At 37.3% G+C, this 17,010-nt stretch overlaps 1 long non-coding RNA gene and 1 pseudogene across 1 annotated transcript; one reads left to right on the top strand and one right to left on the bottom strand.

The window, feature by feature from the left end:
- The window catches only part of LOC117628873, a 21,400-nt pseudogene extending 12,259 nt beyond the window's left edge, over nt 1-9,141 (top strand).
- Nucleotides 9,142-10,483: 1,342 nt separating this feature from the next.
- LOC117626881 lies at nt 10,484-11,098 on the bottom strand. The gene is made up of 2 exons (XR_004585660.1): nt 10,858-11,098; nt 10,484-10,738 (listed from the first exon to the last, which is right to left on the bottom strand). It is a non-coding gene; the product is annotated as an uncharacterized LOC117626881 (long non-coding RNA).
- Between the last annotated feature and the right edge of the window lie 5,912 nt (nt 11,099-17,010).

Below are 17,010 nucleotides of genomic sequence, written 5' to 3'. Positions count from 1 at the left end.
TAATTCCGAACGTGTTGCTCTTGTCTCTACCGAACCCCAATTAGCCTTGTTCCCGCAGGTAGATACTCTTGATAGTCCCGAGCTTCCGGATGTCTCAGGTAACTGTGGTTATGCATTTCATACTTCTGATCTACGAGATACTACTGGTTGGATAATTGATTCTAGCGCCACTGATCATATGACCTTTGATCCGAATGATTTTTTGCACACCACTACACCCCGCCGCACAAGTATTGCCAATGCAAATGGAGTTACCTATCCTGTGACAGGGGCCGGCACTGTTGCCCTTTCACCTTCTCTGTCCCTTTCTAATACTCTACTCGTTCCATCTTTGTCTAATAAATTAATGTCTGTAAGTCAGGCCACTGAACAACTAAATTGTTGTGCACTAATTTATCCCAATTTTTGTTTACTACAGGATATTCTCACCAAGGAGATCATTGGGCGTGGTACTAAAACAGGGGGGCTGTACTATGTGGATGACTTCAGTATGGGACGTGCCAATAGTGTAAAGCATCCGTCTGATGACAAGCACCAACAAATTTGGCTCTGGCACCGACGTTTGGGGCATCCATCTTTTGGTTATATGAGACACTTATTGCCCGAGTTGTTTTCTGTCTTTAAGGACTCATATTTTAAATGTGACACTTGCATTCTAGCCAAGAGTCATAGAGCATCCTATCCTTTAAGTATGAATAAAAGTACTATTCCTTTTGCTTTAATTCATTCTGATGTTTGGGGACCCTCACCTATTTCTACTCATTCTGGTATTCGTTGGTTTGTCACATTCATAAATGATTGTACACGGATGACATGACTTTATTTGATGAAAAATAAGAATGAAGTGTTTTCCCTGTTCCAATCCTTTCACAAACAGATGGAAACACAGTTCAATGCTCGAATACAGATTCTTCGCTCTGACAACGGTGGAGAATTTGTTAATCATGATTTTCAGACTTACCTCCAGACACATGGCATTATTCATGAGACAACTTGCCCCCAGACACCACAACAAAATGGTGTTGCCGAACGGAAGAATCGTCATCTCCTTGAAACAGCCCGTGCTCTTCTCATTGATGGCCATGTTCCTCGTCATCACTGGGATGATGCTGCTGTCACTGCTGTCCACCTTATCAACCTCATGCCATCTGGGGTCTTGAACTTCAAAACTCCATTACAAGTGCTCGCGCAACACGGGCCTCTGCCCTCTGTTTTGGTGCTTACCCCTCGCATTTTTGGCTGTGTGGCCTTCGTTCATCTCCACAAAAATCAACGAAGCAAACTTGATCCATGTGCGCTTCGTTGTGTTTTTTTGGGTTATGCCACTCATCAGAAAGGCTACCGATGTTATCACCCTCCTACCCGGCGAACCTATGTCACTTTGGATGTCACCTTTCTAGAATCAGATATGTTCTTCTATGACCCAGCATCCAATTCTACTCTTCAGGGGGAGATACCGAGTGAAGAGCTCAATTGGAGCAGCTTGGAACATGAGGATATTCATCTATGCACGAAGATTGCTCTCGGCCAAGAAACAATAACAATCGATCGTCCCGAGTCTGGCACGTGCGAATGCTCTCTGCCAAACAACGATCGATCGCCTAACCCTTGCGAAGATGTTTTTGATTTGAGTCATTACTCTTACAGACAACTCAGAACAACAAGATGAAGACCCCCCTCTCATTCAACAGTACTAACGGACCAATCTCCTGAGAATATCTTTGAGGTAAATACTCCTACTAGACTTGTGCATTTAGAGGATAAAACTATTGGATATCAATTACCTTTCAGGCAAAATCGTGGGAAGCCACCAAACCGTTATTCACCTGATATTGGCAAGACATCCAAGTATCCAATTGCAAATCATGTATCCTCTGAGAAGCTGTCTGAACCACTCAAGGCTTTTGTGCATCAGTTGTCTGCTATCCATATTCCAACCAAGGTCTTTGAAGCATTGAAAGATCCTAAGTGGGTCCAAGCTATAAAAGAGGAGATGAAAGCTCTTGAGAAAAATCAGACTTGGACATTGGAGACTATACCACGAGGAAAAAAGACTATCGGATGTAGATGGGTGTTTACTATAAAACATAATGCAGATGGATCTATCGAGCGATACAAGGCAAGACTTGTGGCAAAAGGGTACACACAGACCTATGGTATAGACTATGAAGAAACTTTTGCACCAGTTGCAAAGTTAAACACCGTCAGAGTCTTATTGTCCCTTGCAGCTAATTTGGATTGGCCACTACACCAGTTTGATGTAAAGAATGCTTTTCTACATGGCGAACTCACGGAGGAGGTGTACATGGACATTCCTCCTGGATATAATACTACTCAGACTGGAATAGTTTGCAGGTTAAGAAAAGCATTGTATGGATTGAAACAGTCACCGCGTGCATGGTTTGGACGGTTCACCATGGCAATGAAGAACAATGGTTTCAAACAGTGCAACTCAGATCATACTCTGTTCTTGAAACATCGGAAAGGGAAGGTAACAGCATTAATAATCTATGTTGATGATATGATTATTATTGGGAATGATAAACAGGAAATATCACAGCTACAAGACTATTTGGCTACTGAGTTTGAGATGAAGGATCTAGGTGGACTCAAGTATTTCTTGGGAATTGAGGTGGCTCGATCGCAGCAAGGCATATTTCTATCTCAAAGGAAATATGTCTTGGACTTGTTGACGGACATAGGAATGCTAGATTGCAAACCTGCGGACACTCCTATTGTTCAGAATCATCATCTTGGAGAATATCCGGATCAAGTTCCAACTAACAAAGAAAGATACCAAAGGTTAGTGGGAAGATTGATCTATTTGTCACATACTTGACCAGACATTGCTTATGCGGTGAGAGTTGTCAGTCAATTTATGCACTCTCCAAGTGAAGACCACATGAATGCAGTTCTTCGGATACTTAGATATTTGAAGTCTACACCTGGAAAAGGACTTATGTTCTCAAAGCATGGTCATCTAAATATTGATGGTTATTCAGATGCAGATTGGGCAGGTAATGTAACAGATAGAAAATCCACATCGGGTTACTTCACATTCGTGGGAGGTAATTTGGTGACATGGAGGAGCAAGAAACAGAATGTAGTAGCTTTATCCAGTGCAGAAGCCGAGTTCAGAGGCATGACTAAAGGGATTTGTGAACTTCTTTGGTTAAGAAAGTTGCTTACTGAACTTGGGTATAAACCTACATCCACAATGAATCTCTTTTGTGACAACAAGGCTGCTATAGCCATTGCACAGAATCCGGTTCAACATGATCGTACTAAACATGTTGAGGTGGATCGACACTTCATCAAACAGAAGCTTGAGGCTAAAGTGTTTCAGTTTCCTTTTGTGAAATCCGAGGATCAATTGGCGGATATTTTGACAAAGGCAATTTCCAGTAAAGCATTCCACAATTCATTGGATCAGTTGGGCATTGGCGACATCTATGCACCAACGTGAGGGGGAGTGTTGGCGTGACTTGTGGATATTGACTTACTTTCCTTACACACCAAGAATTCCTATTATAATTGTAATTGATTTACTTTAATTCCTGATTTCTTACTGTAAATAGATTTAGGAATTTATTATTTACTTGCCCATTCAGGTTTCGTTGTATTATAAATATGACCTCCTACAAGGAGAAGAATACACAAAATTCCCACAAACAAATATTCTCTCATAGTTTTCATATTTTAGCAGTTCTTAATATTCCTAAAGAATTAACACCTCTTTTGCAGGAATTTAATGATGTTATTCCTAAAGAATTACCGGCTGGGTTACTTCCTATGCAAGACATCTAACATTGCATAGATTTGATTCCAGGTTCAACTCTCCCAAATAAAGCTTATTATTGGATGAGCCCATTAGAGTACAAGGAGCTGAATAGGCAAGTGACAGAATTGTTGAAGAAAGGGGTGATTCGGGAGAGCATGAGCTTGTGTGCAGTACCATTGCTTGCTCCAAAAAAAAAAAAAAAGGACTTGGTGTATGTGCATCAGCAGTCGGGCAATAAATAAGATCACCATGAAGTACAGATTTCTAATTCCTCATCTAGATGATATGTTGGATCACTTGTCGGGAGCAAAAATATTTTCTAAAATAGACTTAAGGAGTGGATACCACCAAATACGAATGAGGTCCGGTGACGAATGGAAGACAACCTTTAAAACTCGGGATGGTTTATTTGAATGGTTGGTGATGCCCTTTGGATTTATAAATGCTCTTAGCACATTTGTGAGACTCATGAACCAGGTATTTCGTCCTTTTATTGGGAAGTTTGTGGTTGTTTACTTTAACAATATTCTGGTTTATAGTCATAATGTTGTTCAACATCTGGAGCACTTGAGACAAATTTTTGAAGTTTTACGGGAGCAGCAACTCTTTGCCAATTTGAAGAAGTGTGAATTTTTGACAGAGAGTTTAATTTTTTCTGGGGTATGTGATATCATCAGATGGTATTAAAATGGATATTAAAAAAAATTGAAGTAATAAAAGGGTGGCCTATCCACAATCTGTCCATGGGGTGCAAAGTTTCCATGGCTTAGCTTCATTCCACCAAAGATTTATGAGAAATTTCAGTTCTATTATGGACCCTTGACTGATTGTATGAAGCATAATATTTTCAAATGGACTGAAACTGCAGAGAAGAGCTTTCAAGCCATAAAGAAAGCTATGACTAAAGCACCATTATTGATTCTACTTGATTACAAAAAGGTTTTTGAGGTAGATTGTGATGAATCCAAAGTTGGGATTGGAGCTGTTCTTAGCCAGGAGGGGAGACCAGTTGCTTTCTTTAGTGAAAAACTCAATGACACTATGCAACGCTACTCCACTTATGATATTGAGTTTTATGCCATTATGTGATCTCTTAGAGAATGGAGGCAATATCTGATTTACAAGGAATTTATCCTTTACTCTGATCATGAAGCATTGAGATTTATCAATGGGCAACACAAACTGAATCGGAGACATGCTAGATGGGTGGAAGAATTGTAGGAGTACAATTTTGTGCTTAAACACAAGGCTGGAATCCACAATAAAGTAGCGGATGCTTTAAGTCGCAAGGTGGCCTTATTATCTGTCATGCAAGTTAGAGTGGAAGGTTTTGAGCAATTGCATGAGTTATATAAAGGAGACAACGAATTTGGTGAAATTTGGTCCGAATGTGTGCAAAATAATTCGGTACAAAATTACCATATTCAAGATGGATATTTGTTCAAAGGGAGCAAATTATGCATTCCTGATTATTCTTTACGGTTATGGATAATTGAGGAGCAACATGGGGGAGGCCATGGAGGACACTTTGGACGAGACAAAATAATTGATCTAGTTGAGAACAAATTTCACTGGCCAAAGTTGCGAAGAGATGTGGAGAGGTACGTACAAAGGTGCAGGACTTGCCACTTAGCCAAGAGTCGTAGTCAGAACACGGGGCTTTATACTCCTTTGCCAGAACTACAAGCACCGTGAGAAGACATTAGCATGGATTTCGTTGTTGGCCTTCCGAAGACAAAACAAGGATTTGATTCAGTCATGGTAGTTGTTGATCGTTTTTCAAAGATGGCCTATTTCGTTCCTTGTAAAACAACCATGGACGCTAGCAATGTTGCTCATATTTATTTTTGGGAGATTGTCAAATTGCATGGGATTCCTACTACAATTACATCAGATAGAGACACCAAGTTTGTGGGACATTTTTGGAGGACTTTGTGGCGTAAGATGGGGACTTGGCTCCAATTTAGCAGTGCACATCATCCCCAAACGGATGGTCAGACACAGGCTATCAATAGGACCCTGTGTAACTTATTGAGGTCTTTGGTTAGTAACAATAAAACGGGCTGGAGTGATGTTCTACCACATGCAAAATTTGCCTATAACCAGTCAAAAAATAGAAGCATTGGAATGAGCCCATTCGAATATGTTAATGGTCGCAACCCTTCTAGTCCAACTGATTCAATTCCTTTGCTGGTAGAGAGTCGTTTTAGTGGGATGCCAATGACTTGGTTGATCATATCAAGAAGGTCCAAACGTGTTAGTCTTCGACTTAAAGAGAGCAACAAAAAGTATAAAGAAAGTGCTGATAAACATAGGCGTTACAAGGAGTTACAAGGAGGGGATTTAGTGTGGATCAACTTAAGAAATGAGAGATTTAATATGGTAAATTGCATGATAGAGGTGGTGGACCATACAAAATATTGAAAAGGACTGGTCAAAATGCTTATGCACTTGAGTTGCCGAATGACATTGGTGTCTCGCCTACATTCAACGTCGCTGACTTACAAGCTTATTATGGTGAGAATGGAGTCCCAGATTTTGACTCGAGGTCGAGTCCTTTCCAACTCGAGGAGTCTGATGCAGGAGCATCCCAAGCCAAACTAGGGAAGCCCAAGAGATCAGTCAAGCCTCCTAATTACCACAAAGATTATTGCCCAAAATAAATTAGGAGACCTTTCCTACTATTGATTTACTTCCTTTTATATTTTCCTTCTGTTTTGGTTTTCCTGATTGTATTAGAATTATATTTCCTTATATTCCTAGGAGGTAGTTGTTATTTAAACCTTTTCTTGTAGACCAATTGGTCACATTGAATTTGTGTCAGTGTTCGTTCTATATTTCTAGTGTTGGTATAGTTTTGTTGGAGGTTCGTGTTTGAGATACCATATCCCCATCACAATCTGTTAATATTAATGCACACCTGTGTCTTGAATAATATAGAATAATCTAGAAAAATTAAGAGAAGTTGACAAGTTAAAGACGGCTCTACACTAGAAACATTCTACTAATTATATAATTTATTGAAACTAGATAATTCTATAATTATAGGACAACAACTAGTGGCTAAAAACACTTTATAAAGTCGGTTACTATGCAACAATCAACTTGACTAGTTATTTGCCAACTTAGAGAGTCGGTTTAACAACTCTATAAATATGCAAGCAGCCCACTTATGTAATCAAGCAAGAAAAGCTAAAAACTACCAGCTGTCCTGTATCCAACTAAGTCTCTAAAGCTTTGTAACTTTCCTCCTCCATTCAAATAAAATTACCTTGTTACTCTTTTAAAAAGTTTTCTATTCCACATCCCTAAACACTACCAACCACTCTCTAAACCTCTTCTCCCTTAAACTAACACAATCCTACCCAGCAAAGTCCCTCTGGGACTTCACAAAACCATCTTTGATGCATTTGACGAGTTGTTTAATTTCCCCGTAGATACTCCTGAGAAACCTTTCCGTTCTGGCTATGTAACTTCCACTTCTCGGCAAAAAAACCTTTGGAATTGTTAATGGCACAAACCCTCAAGAAACTCAAGACATTTTGGCCAATTGGAAACGACCAATTTCAGTATAAGTATTCTACATATATTTTTGCCTTTCCAGTTCGATTTCGAACTATATAGCTTATTAGTTTGGTTACAAGAGTAATTAACTTGTTCTTTGTTGGACAGTGAGGGTGTTGATTTGCATGCAGAAGTGATGGCAGAGATAGATGAAGCTGTGACAAGAATGCTATTTGAAAGCTATGGTGTGAAGTACCATAACGATCACTTCCTATTGACTTTTCACAATCTCCGGCTTATAAAATACAAAGTACCCAAGAAACTTGGAGGTGACGTCGTTTACGCAGGCATATATAGACAAGACCTTTTCCACCATCCTCCATCAGAATCATGTCAGTGGCCTGGAGATCAATACAAAGAATGATGAGTGGGTAGCTTTTGATCCTCTACCTTCCTTAGTGGTATCCATAGCAGGTGATGCATTTTAGGTATGCCACGAAATAGTACTTCTTCATGCTTTATTTACCACGTATTTTTAAGTCTTTACATTGCAACAAGTATGGGCACGATCCAAATTGAATCGATTTTTACCCAAAACACAAACCGAACCAATTGTAATATAACAATTCGCTTCAATTCAGTTTTAACAAAAATCATTGAGGAAAACCGAACTAGAACAAACCCATGTTGAACAGTTTGATTTATTAAAGCTCAAAATCAGAATTGAACGAAAGCATAACAGTTCATTTGACTTTTTATATGGTTAAAACTAAATCAAATCGACTGCTACATTTTGGTTGGTTCGGCTAGCCTTAGACATAGAGTCACATTTTGGAGCAACAATCGAATCCGACCCTGTAGACCCAAAGTCACATTGAGGGAAAATGAGGTAAGATACTCTTTCGGAGTCCTTTCACTATACAAAGAGATGATACGAGTACCAAATGAGCTGGTCGACAAGGACCACCCTTTAATCTACAAGCCTCTCAGTCATTTGGAATTTCTAAAAGCACGTAAAAGTGCGGGCGAAACTGAGTATGCCGGCAATAGGAGTGGACACGGTTCGGGTTGGACCGGTTTTTGCCTCAAATTAGAACCAATCTAATACTATTCATCCGGTTTGGTTTGGTTTGTTTTAATAAAAAAAATTCAAAAACTATCCAGTTCGGGTTGAACTGGTTCCAGTCCAGTTTCGATTCCGGTTCGGTTTTGATCCGGATTATAAAAATTATTTTTTAATACAATTCTCAACTGAAATATTATTTTTTTACTTGAAAATTAACAAATTATTCAATTTCATCAGTCCTGATCTCTTGGACCCTTGTAGTCCAAGAGATTTATGGTCACTCACCGTTGGATGTAAATTCAACGGTTCACTCATTTATGACTTGAATCGGGAAATAATCATTTATGTCATATTGCATTTATATATATCATTTTGAACCATTAGATTAATATCCAACGGTGGGTGACCACAATTTCTTGGACTCCTGTGGTCCAAGAGATCGGGACTGTCAATTTCATATAAAAATAAATATTAAAGTTAGAAAAAGAGAGATATTTTGAAATTGAATTTGGATAAATATTAGTTTGTTTGTTTTTTTTTGTCAAATTAAATATATAGCATTAAATATAAATAAATATTTTTTTCATTTGACCGGTTCGGTTTGGCCCGATCCAGTTTTTGAAGACATGGAACCGAATCCAAAACCGGTCCAGTTCGTTTTTTGACCGATTGTTGACCTTTTTGTCAACTCGGTTTTTTTTCGATTTGGTTCGGTACGGTTCGGTTTGGATTTCCAGTTCGCAGGTTTGAGTGCCCACCCCTAGCCGGGAAGGCATATTGTGCCATTTGATCAATTTTCTTAGGTCCACGGCTCACTCTAAGTCCAAGCTCTTGCGTATTTGGTTCTCTTCTTTTTCTTTCATGTAATTTCTTCTTTTTATTTTTTATTTTTGAAAGAAAATGATGTTTAGGGCTTTTCTTGAATACATGTTTAGGTCCTGTTTGGTATCTTACTAAAAAAAAATTAAAAAATTATGATTCATTTTAAAAACATGAGTTTTAAAATAATGATTTTAAGATCTAAAAACTTGTTTGGTATTGAACTCCAAACTATTTTTAAGATCTTAAAAAATTGAAACTAAAATCAGAAACCCTAAATTCCCAAATTAAAATTAACATAGGAAAAGGAAGGAGAGAGAGAGAGAGAGAGAGAGAGAGAGAGAGAGAGAGAGAGAGAGAGAGAGAGAGAGAGAGAGAACTATTAAACATCTGTTATAAAAAGTAAGGCTTATTTATTGTAGCACCTCCGAAACTTTGGTCAAATCTCACTTTACCCTCTGAAGTTAAAATGACTCACTTAACCCTCTCGACTAAGGTTTTGTGTTCCACTTTGCCCCATACCGTTATCTCCATTCATAACTCCGTCAATTTGGATGATGTGGCAAGGCTATTTTAGTTTTTTTTTCCACAAGTGATGATGTGTCATGTGCAGCCTCCACTTCCTCTTTTTTTTTTTTCTTTTTTTTTTTGCTTAAAAGTGGACTAAAAATATAATAATAATAATAATAATAAATTAATTATATTTAATTAAAAAATTGAAATTTTAATATAAAAAAACTTATCTTCTTCTTTATCTCTCTTTTTCCCCAGCAACCGTCGCACATTCGCAACCCCTCCTACTCCCCATTGCCATCTCCTATATCCTCCACCATATAAACCACCATACCTACATATCCAAATATCAAAACCTACCATCTAAATCGCCATACCTATTATAGGTGGTTCACTGCTAAATGGAGGTATTTAAGATTGGGAAAGTTTTATGGCAGTGGTTCTTAGAAATGGTTAATGGAGAGATTGAAATATTCAAGTTGCCCTAGATTGGTAAATACATATTTTGGTATTTGGCCAGCAAAGAAATTTCCAGACAAGTCCAGGAATATCAAGTTCCCACATTCATATATTAATTTTCGCCAGATCTATACCCATCGTTGATGGAGGCCGTGTTTTTAGGAGTGGACTAAGGGTTTGGGTTGATGGATTGTGTTGGGAAAGAGGGGAAGGTTCAGAATAAGGGGCTAGGGAAGGAGGAGGTCGTGGCTTGGTCGAGGGACGGACCCAGGAATTTTGTGTCGTGGGGTCATAGTGTAAAAGTTCAATTTTTTTTTGAAAGATTAAAATAACATTGAAAATAAAACTAGAGTACATTCATTCATAATTCATGTAAAAAAACAACATTACAAATTACAATTGGCCACGACGAGGTTTCATATTTTGAAAACGTAGCATTATAGCTTCATTTTCAATACAATCAAAAACATCCTTCTCAACATAAACAAGAAAGCTATCACTCAACCATTGATCTCCCATTTTTTTCCGAAGTGGACCTTTGATAATATTCATGACGGAGAATGCCCTCTCGACTGAAGCAGTAGCAACCGGTAAAACTAGAGCCAATGTAATAAGCAAATACACATAACTGAAACATCCAATAAATCTAAACAATATAATACAATCATAAATTCAATTTCAATTTAAGTAATTTAGGTTTAGAGTTAGAATTTACCTTGAATTGTGAGGTGGTGGAAGTGGAGGCAAGCTTTTGGAAATGGCGGAGCTGCTGGCAGCGGCGACAATGGAGGATTTGGGGCTTCAAGGCTTGGTGGGGAAGAGGGTTAAAGGTTTGTGGGGGGTGGAGATTGGGGATTTAGGTTTGAGGGTTTAGAAAATAGGTGTTTTGGAATGAAAATTCGGGAGGAAGAAGAAGAGAAACTGATCTGTGTTTTTTTTTATAACACCTGGGCCAAAACGACGTCGTTTTGGCCAGGTCTTTTAAAAAATAAAATCGCTGGTCCAAAACGATGGCGTTTTGGCCAGCGGGTTTTTAAAAAAAATTCGCTGGTCCAAAACGACGCCGTTTTGGCCAGCGAGTTTTAAAAAAAAATTCGCACGTCTGGTCCAAAACGACGCCGTTTTGGCCAGCGCGTTTTTGTCCAAAACGACGCCGTTTTGGCCAGTCTGTTTTTAAAAAAAAATTAGAAGCTGGGCCAAAACGACGCCGTTTTGGCCAGCTTCTTTGAAACAGAACACAGCCCCCTGTTCATCTTCTTCTTCCTCTTGTTTGCAAATCCCCTCTCTCATGGGGTCATACCCCATTTCAAAGCTACCTTGTACCTTGCTTCCATGGACTCCATGGGGTCGTTTGACCCCATTGACCCCACTGTGGGTCCGTCTATGGGCAGAGTGGGTAACTGTGGATGTCGGGGCTGGGCTTGGGAGAAGAGAGAGGAATAGAGAGAGAGGTGGGGGTGTCTTGAGAACTTGTGTGGTGGGAGAGTAGTAAGGGTTGGTTGTTGGGTGGGTGATGTTTGGTAGGGTTGGAGTGGTGGTGGTGAGGGTGGCTTTGGGTTGGGTGGTCGTTGTAGTATGATAGTAAGAAGCTAGGGGAAGAGGAGGGGACGACAGAGAGAGAGAGAGATGGAGGCGAAGAGATATTTTTAATATTAATTTTTTTCCATTTTTGATTTATTTTTATATTAACAATTAATTACATTATTTAATTATTTTTTATTAATATTTTAGTCTACTTAAGCAGAAAAAATGGGGCCTATATTTTACACTTCATCACTTGTGGTAAAAAGACTAAACTAGTCATGCCACGTCGTCAAAATTGATGGAGTTATTAATGGAGATAACGGTATGGGGTAAACTAGAACACCAAACCTTGGTCAAGGAAGTTAAGTAGGCCATTTTAATTTTCCTAGGATAAAGTGAGATTTGACGAAAGTTTCAGGGGGTACTACAGTAAATAAGCCTAAAAGTAATAATCAGAGTATGAAAGTACCACTGAATATTGAGAGTAGAATCGTATTTGATCTTGTGGTTTTTACACTGACAGACTTTCTCTCTCTGATAAAACTCTTCTAAGATATAGCTCTCACACCCTCAAATTTCTCTCTATTTTCTCTTTGGATCGGTGTATTTTACAACTAAATGAGCAAGCGTATTTATAGGCAAATTGGATGGCTTCCCATAGACTTCATTACCCAACATCATCATTAAGCTTTTGACTATTATTTTCTTCTTTTCTTTATGTGGGCTCCAACACTTTCTTTACAACACTCTCCATTGGAGACCACATGTCCCTAGATTGGTTGCCTAATTAAAACATTGCTTGGAAAAACTCAGTGGAAAAAATCTAAGTGAAGGAAAAAAAGTACAACTTTATTTGGGACATAAGGGTAATGTTAAATGCACTCATGTTGCCTCGTTAAAACCTTGCAAGGAAAACTCAATGGTAAAAACCTAGGGACATGTGGTTTTTAAGGAGGAGTGTTGTAAAGAAAGTAGTGGAGTCCACATAAAGAAAAAGAAGAAAATAATAGTCAACAGCTTAATGATGATGTTAGGTAATGAAGTCCACGGGAAGCCATCCAATTTGCCTATAAATAGGCTTGCTCATTCAATTGTAGAACACACCGATCCAAAGAGAAAAATAAGGAAAGAAATTTGAGAGTGTGAGAGCTATATCTTAGAAGAGTTTCATCAAAGGTACGCACAATATTCAGTGGTACTTTTCATACTCGAATTATTACTTTTATAACCACAACACTTTTTTTGTTTTTAATAATGGGGATGTTTTTTAGTTTTTCTTGGGTTTGAGTTTTTAAAAATAGCAATGGGTTTTTATGGCTTTGGACTTAAAATTTGTTTTTAATTTTATAAAATTGGATACCAAATAGACCATTAGTGTTTATATGTTTTCTTTCTCATACCAAATTAAATGCTAATTAAAGCTACAAAACACAATGCCAAAGCAAATCATCAAAAACCACACATTAAAAACTAAATATCTATACATAAAATAAGAACCAAGTTTCCAAGTTCTTTTCCATGGAATACACCATTGGATGTGCTCTTAGGCCATCTCCAACCCATGAGGCCAAAGCCAAAATATCTCAAATTCTCTCCCAACTCAAGAAAATGAAGGGGTCAAAATTTGGGAAAACTCAAACTTATGGCCAAATAGCAATCCAACTATTGCCTGGACTCAAAAAAAAAAAATCAATGGAGCTCACTTGTTGTTGACATAGGCATGTGCAAGGGAATCAAAATGAGGCTCGCGCTGCAGTGGTTGTTGGCTGCCTGATGCAGGTAGCATGCCAAGCGTCGTCTTGTAGTGATGTTGCCATTGAAAGCTAACAGCTTAGATTTAATCTAAATCATTGATTTAAGTTACTAAATAAAAAAATAAAAATAAAAAAACAAAGTTTGAATTGTTGTCGTTGGATTCCAATAGTAACATCACTACAATGCGACACTTGGCACTCTATATGCGTTAAGCAGCCAACAACCACTGTAGCGCAAGCCACATTTTAATTTCATTGCACATGCCTATATCAGCAGCAAAATGAATTCCACTGAAATTTTTTTAAGTCTAGACAATAGATGGACTACTTTTTGACCCTAAGTTTGAATTTTCACCAATTTTAGCCCCGTTATTTTCTTGGATTAGTAGAGAATTTGGACTATATTTTGGTATATTTTGGGTTTGGCATCATGAGTTGGAGATGACCTTAGGCCTTCTCCAACCCGTGAGATGCTAAACCCAAATTTTCCCCCTCCAAAAAGTAACTATTTGAGTTTTGCCCAGACTCAAATTGTTTCTTCTCCCCAACTTTAAATAAATTTTTTTTATGGATAACTTTTCTTCATTCAATCTTTTTAAATAACTTCATAATTAAATTTTTTGAACATTTTGACATAAAAAAAATTTAAAATTCCACACATATAATTTTATTCCAAAAGAAAATACACAACATAATATTATTTGAGAAATGGATGGGAATTTATAGAGTTTGGAGTGAGTTTTGGAGTTGAATCTAATCTAGATTAATTAAAAATATTATTTTGACCGTTGGATTTAAATTTCAACCGTTGGTTTTTTTTTTTTTTTCCCCCTATGAAAATAGCTTAAATTTAATGTAGATCGTTGATTTAAGTTATATGTATACAGTCCTGATCTCTTGGACCCCTGTAGTCCAAGAGATTTATGGTCACTCACCGTTGGATGTAAATTCAACGGTTCACTTATTTATGACTTGAATCGGGTAATAATCATTTATGTCATATTGCATTTATATATATCATTTTGAACCATTGGATTAATATCCAACGGTGGGTGACCACAATCTCTTGGACTCCTGTGGTCCAAGAGATCGGGACTGTATATGTATATACCCAAAAACAAAACAACAACAAAAAAAAAAAAAAAAAAAAGCAACTTAGTCAAATGTTGTCGTCCGATTCCAACAGGAACTACACAATTGAGCGACACATGGTGAGGGATAAGAAGACAAAAGCAGCAGCAAATCTGGCGTTAGAGCTCACGTTAGAATCTCTTCACATGTGATCTATTTTAGATGTAAGGGGGCTCCACAAAAAATTTTAAGTTCAGGCAATACTTGGACTAGTATTTGGGCTCAAAACCTCTCCTAACCCAAGAAAATGAAGGAGCCAAAATTTGAAAAATTTGGACTCAAATACCAATCCAATTATTGCCTGGACTCAAAAATTTTCGTAGAGCCCATCTACATTTGAAAATATACCATATGTGAGAAAAACTGACGTTAGCCCTACCACCAAAATTACTGCTGCTTTGTCTCCTTCTACTAGGCAACGTGTCGTACTCCTGTGTAGTTGCCGTTGGAATCCAACAACAACATTTGAATAAGTTGCTGCCTTTTTTTTTTTTTTTTTTTTATATACATATAACTTCCAACTGCAACATTTGAATATATATATATATATTACTGCCTTTTTTATTTATTATTTATATACACATACCTTAAATCAACGATATAGATTAAATCTAAGGTATCTTAACGATAAAAGAAAAAGGGCTAACGGATGAAATTTAAATCCAACGGTCAAAATAGTATTTTAAATTAATCCAAATCAGATAGAATCCCAAAACTCACTCCAAAACTCACCCATTTCTCAATTAATCTACTAAAATCATTTATGGAATTTCAATTTTATGTGTTTTTTTCACGTTGTGTTTTTTTTTTTAATGTTGTGTGCCTACTTTTGAAATAAAATTAAATTTATAAAATTTCAATTTTTTTAAGGTTAAATTATTCAAAATAATAAATTATGACCTTATTTAATAAGATTAATGAAGGAAATTTTCCCATTAAAAAAAATAGATTTAAACAATTCTTAAACATTTTAATAAAGTTGCGAAGTAAAAAACAATTTGAGTCCGAGCAAAATTCAAATAGTCACTTTTTGGAAGAGTAAAATTTGAATTTAACCCCTCAAGAGTTGGAGAAGGCCCTAAAGATAATCTAATAACCAAATGGAGATCCAAATTTGAAGATGACCAATTTTTCATATTTGAAAGATTTCTATCACTAAATATAACACTTTGCATCTTCATATTTGAAGATAAAGAACCGAGTTTCTTATATGAATATTATTACACCTAATGATTCCTCCACGTAATCTAGTTTATCTTTGATTTGTTGTTTACCGCAGAGCAGAATGCAATTATGAATTTCTTTTACCTGACCAATGTTGATTTAAAAAGACAACTAGATTTGCATTTGCTCACCCAATAAAAAGACGGGCTTCCCTACAAGACCATCCCCAATCACCAAAAAATTGAGCCACAACCCATCCACAACCCCTCATCTCCGCAACCCCCAAGAGCATTTTCAGCAATTAGCCCCTTGTCATGACAAGGGAGCTCTAGAATAGCTACTATTCACATAAAAAGTGACTGTCATAACCCCCACAGCAAAATGTGTTTCCAACAATTGCCTTTACCATAGCAAATACTATTAATTTTTTTGTTTTTTTCACAACTTTGTTTACTTAAAACAATTAATTTGGATTAAAAAAATTTTGAGAGCCTGCGTTGACGTCACGACGACGTCAGCACGTTGACATCACAACGACGTCAACTCAGCCTACAGGCTGGAGCTTGAGCCAGCCTTCCCCTCGGGCCAGCCCAATTTGTTGGGCCCCACTCCTTGCCCTGGCAGAATTTTGTTGCTAGAAACACCATTTCGAGTTTGCCTCCCCTAGCCCTCCCCTTGGCAGAATTTTGTTACTGAAAACATCATTTCGAGTAAGGAGCAAACCAAAAATGGTATTTCCAACAACAAAATTCTACCAAAGAGAAGGCTAGGAGGGGCAAATCCAAAATAGTGTTTCCAGCAACAAAATTCTGCCAAGGCAATGAGTGGGCCCCAGTGACTGGCCCGAGACGTCAGCGCGGGCTCTCAAATTTTTTTTAACGTTGGCACGTGCATTGCATGCACCAACAGTTAAAAAAAATTTGAACGCGCCGCTACGATGCCCTCGTAAAAGTGGCGTTTTTGGGCAATAAAAAAAAATCAAAAAATTACTAATTTGTTTTTCTCTATATCTTACTTTAATTTATTTTTATATTACTCAATTTACTTAAATTTACAATGTAAATAAGAAAGTACCCTATTTGAATTCAAATAAAAATATTAGAAAATTAAATACCCACCAAACCAAAATATAAAATATTGGTTTTAGTGCAAAATACAATTTAGGCTAAAAATGATGGCTCATCAAGTCAATATATACTTCTACTAAAATCCCATAAAATCAAATTTTCTTATTTGCGTTGTAAGGATTAAAAACCGCCAAAAATTATCTTGAGAAAATGATTATTCCAAAAAAC

Source organism: Prunus dulcis, chromosome 5 (genome assembly GCF_902201215.1).
Source record: "Prunus dulcis chromosome 5, ALMONDv2, whole genome shotgun sequence".
In the NCBI taxonomy this organism is placed as follows: domain Eukaryota; kingdom Viridiplantae; phylum Streptophyta; class Magnoliopsida; order Rosales; family Rosaceae; genus Prunus; species Prunus dulcis.
Note: the sequence above shows the minus strand (reverse complement) of the source record. Positions and strands in the feature narration are given on the sequence as shown.